We start from the raw sequence: 4498 nt of genomic DNA, 5'->3' as shown, positions 1-4498 counted from the left end.
GGCGATGGGCTGAAAAGTGACATGGCATGATAAATGTTTTAAAAGAGTCACTCTGGCTGGCATGTTGAGAAAAAAAAACCATGTAAGGCACAGGACAATGCAGGGAAACGAATGGGAGGTGGTTGCAGTGACCAGCAAGAGGCACTATTGGGGTAGCCCAGGAGGACCAAGGACCTCCTGGCAGATTGGACGTGGGGTGTGAGAAGAACAGAGTCAAGGCTGAGTGCAAGGCTTGTGGGTGCGCAGCTGGGGGGACAAGACTACCTGTGAGTATGGCAAGGAATTGGGGGAACGATGAGTGTTGTTTTTGACATGTTCGGGTTGAGACACCTTTTCATTACCCAAGTGGCGATGGGCCGGAGGCAGCAGGAGTCTGCTGTTCAGGAGAGAGATCTAGGCTAGAGATAAACATTTTTGGAGGAGTCACCATAGATGATATCACCATGAAACTGTGTGAAATCATCATAGGCTTGGCCAATGAAACCCAGCATGCCCAGTGACATTGGACTCAGACAAATAGTGAAGGCTTTTTAGCATAAGTATGTCTTGTGCAATTTTTACTTGTTAACTAAGTAAATATTTGGGGCCATGCAATATTTGGGACATACTTACGCCATAAAACTCTTTGTCATTGATCTGAAATTCGATGTTACTATGAATAGGAGGGCTAGATTTTTATTTGTGGATGCTGGCAGTGCTGCTTTGGGACAGAGAGCAGGCATGGCAGAGGTCTGAGGATAGAAACCCGGGCTCTGCAGCACTCAGAGGAGAGAGAAGAGAAGGAATAAATGAAGGAGTCTGAGTGATGAATGAGGCAGAGGAAATGATCCTAGAGTAGGGCGTCCTGGATCCCTGGGTCGAGGGTAAAGAGCATTACAGAGGAGGTAGGGATCCGCAGACGTCCAGTCAGACAAGGACTGGAGTTAACTGTCCGATTGGCAACAGGGAAACCATTGGCCACCCTGACAAGGCAGTTGCCTCCCAGTAGCCTAAGCATTTTCAACACTGCTTGGGAACTTTGAGTTTCCTGCAGGGGCCTGCAATGCTCTGAATTAGTTCATCCACACTCAATTGGTAAAAGCATTCAAGGTGACTTTCACCTTTGTGCTCACTGTAGAATCTTTTTTCTTTCTTTTCTGTTTTTTTTTTTTTTTTTTTTTTTTTTTTGAGATAGTCTCACTCTGTCGCTCAGGCTGGAGTACAGTGGTGCGATCTCGGGTCACCGCAACCTCTGCCTCCAGAGTTCAAGCGATTCTCCTCCCTCAGCCTCCTGAGTAGCTGGGACTACAGGCGCAAGCCACCACCCCAGCTAATTTTTGTAAAAAATACAAAAATTATTACTAAATACTAAATACTAAAAAAGTAGAGATGGGGTTTCGTCATGCTGGCCAGGCTGGTCTTGAACTCCTGACCTCAGGTGATCCGCCCACCTCAGCCTCCCAAAGTGCTGAGGTTACAGGCATGAGCCACTGTGCCCCACCTGAATCCTTCCATCTTTCCATCTTGAAGAGGCCCAAGGGGAACACAATCAGTGGAGTTTTCAATGGATTCGCCACTAGCACCCTTCAGAAAAGGGCAGCCTTGCATACCGGTGAGGAATTGAGTAGATAAATGTTAACGTGCACTGATAAAAATAGGGAACTGGCCGTGCGCAGTGGCTCACACCTGTAATTTCAGCCCTGGCCAACGTAGCGAAACCCCGTGTCTACTAAACATACAAAAAAATGAGCTAAGCATGGTGGTGGGCGCCTGTAAATCCAGCTACTTGGGAGGCTGGGGCAGGAGAATCGCTTGAACCCGGGAGGCAGAGGTTGCAGTGAGTCAAGCTCCCACCACTGCACTTCAGCCTGAGTGACAGAGTGAGACTCCATCTCAAAAAAAGAAAAAAAAGAAAATTAGTCTGGGAACACATCTGTACACAGCTGCATATTATCTAGTTGCCTTTAAAAAAATAGTTTACTCTCACAACGTTGTGACTAACTATAGAACCCGTGTACTTAACCCATTTGGTTTTATGAGTTATCCCCCTAAAAAACTCAGTGATATAACTTTGAAAAATAATTTGCATAGAGCTCTATAAGTAAATTATTATGTGACTATGAAAACTTTTTGTGTATTGCACATTTAACCAGAAAGGGGTGTCTGGTTAACCGTGCTGCTGGTTCTTTAAAAAAATAATATTTGGTCAAACTCAGTGGCTCTCTGCTGTAATCCCAGCACTTTCCGAGGCCAAGGCAGGAGCATCGCCTGAGCCCAGGAGTTTGACACCAGCCTGAGCAACATAGTGAGAGTCTGCCTCTACAAAATAAAATGTAATTAAAAATTATTATTATTGACTTAAATGGAAAATATTACACATTTATAAATTGTGAAAACTTACTTATTCTGGTACTGAAGCTAATGTGTCTAATGTATTCTTTCCAATATTCTTTGATTTTTTTGGAAATAAGTATTATTTACTCCTTATTATCTGCCTAGTAGTAAAGTGGTGAGGCCCTATTCCACAAATTTTGTGACTCAAACTTCGTTTCTATTAAAGCAGTGGCTATAAAACTTCAGAATATACTAGAATACACTAGAATTCCCCGGAGGGCTTGTTAAATCATAGAGTTTCTGACTCAGTAAGTTGGCGGGGGGAATTCTGAGAATTTACCTTTCTAAGTTCCCAGGTGATGTACCTGGAGAATGACTGTATTAGAGCATATTTATTAAAAAGTTCCCCACACAGGGCCGGGTGCCATAGCTCAAGCCTGTAATCACAGTACTTTGGGAGGCCAAGGCAGGAAGATCACTTGAGCCCAAGAGTTTGAGACCAGCCTGGGCAGCATAGGGAGACCCCATCTCTACAAAAATAAAAATTAAAAAAACTAGCTGGGCGTGGTGTTGCACGCCTGCGGTCCCAGCTACACAGGAGGCTGAGACAGGAGGATCACTTGAACCAGGAGGTCGAGGCTACAGTGAGGCATGATTATGCCACTGACCTCCAGCCTGGGTGACAGTAAGACCCTGTCTCAAAAAGAAAAAAAAAAAAAATCCACACCCACGAAAAAAGTTCCCCATACAGAACCACGCAGGGGCCGTGAGAAACATCTGTCCCCATTTCCTGCTTTACGGATGAGAAAACCATGATGCAGAATAATGAATAAATGTCAGCATCGCTCCGGGGTCCATGTCCAATCTCCCAGAATTCCATAGGAGCTCACTGTAATTTCCATCCACTGACATTTCCCTCATATCTGTTCCAGGCAGAGAGGAACTAATTTTTTTTTTTTTTAATCTCTCTTAGTCAAAAGGGAACCTATTTTTAAATTTGTTTAAATTATGCAAGTTTGTTCTTTCTTTTGATAATAGGCAGAAAGGAGTTTGAATCAGGGCTAGAAGAAAGAAATAGCCTTTGTAAATATCAAGGACTTTCACGTTTCTGGCTATCCTTCTTTGAACTTGAACCTCAGCCTTGCTTCTCCATCTGAATTAGATAAGCCACACCTTTGATGCCCACGGTCCTTTGGGAAGTTCTTCCCCACAGACCCCTGAGGAGGTACCCTGAAAAAATCCTGGCTGCTCTCACACACGGCTGCTAATGTCTTGGCCTGTATGACTTTGTCCCTCTGATTAGAGGAAGGGGCTCACTCCTGTCACCAGGGAAGGCATTTGGCTGCTCCCTGAGCCCTCCCAGGATCACCCGAACTCTACAAACCTGCCCTAATCCCTGCTGCCTGGCCCCCACCCAGGCACCCCTACTCAGGTCCTGGTGGCTCAGGGAACCCTGGGAGGTCCCCATGGACATGGGGCACTTATTTTCCCCATGCTTGGATATCCACCTATCTGGGGGGTTCTGCTGCCCCCAGTCAAGGTTGCACACAGGAGGCTGATGCAACAGGCAGTAGGTCTCCTCTGACACACTTGAAAGAGCCTTTACAAAAATTATAACTAAGGAAATTATGACAGTGAAAGTGATCAGACCTAATTGACTCCATCTTGTTTATAACCGTTAAGCTGTCCCTGTTCATTCTGGGGCATAGGCCTAACTTTGGGAAGGAATTCAGTTCATGGCTTGACTCTGAAACAAAATAGATAACGGCCTTTTCCTGAAAAGACCCCCTTTTTGTCTGGGGACCAGTCTGTCTTTGTAGGACTAACAAATTAGTTACAAGATGAGAAATTACGGTTTAGGGGTCATGTAACCTCTGGCTCCAAGAGTCCGAACCTCCTCAAATTGTTCTTGGGGATAACATCATTATTGTAAAATCTAAGATCACTGCTTGAGATATTTTGTAGACTATACACTGGATGAATCAACTAACATCAGTCAGACCTGTAATCTGAACCAGCTCTGCCATTGCACCCAGGAACAGAAGACAGTAAGGAAAGCTCACTTCGACCCCTTGTGATTCCACCTGCAACCTGACCAATCAGCACTCCCGACTTCCTAAGCGCCTACCCACCAAATTATCTTTAAAAACTCTCATCCTGGAATGCTCAGGGAGACTGATTTGCA

Source organism: Macaca fascicularis, chromosome 4 (genome assembly GCF_037993035.2).
Source record: "Macaca fascicularis isolate 582-1 chromosome 4, T2T-MFA8v1.1".
Taxonomy (NCBI): domain Eukaryota; kingdom Metazoa; phylum Chordata; class Mammalia; order Primates; family Cercopithecidae; genus Macaca; species Macaca fascicularis.
This window is presented reverse-complemented; position numbering follows the sequence as displayed.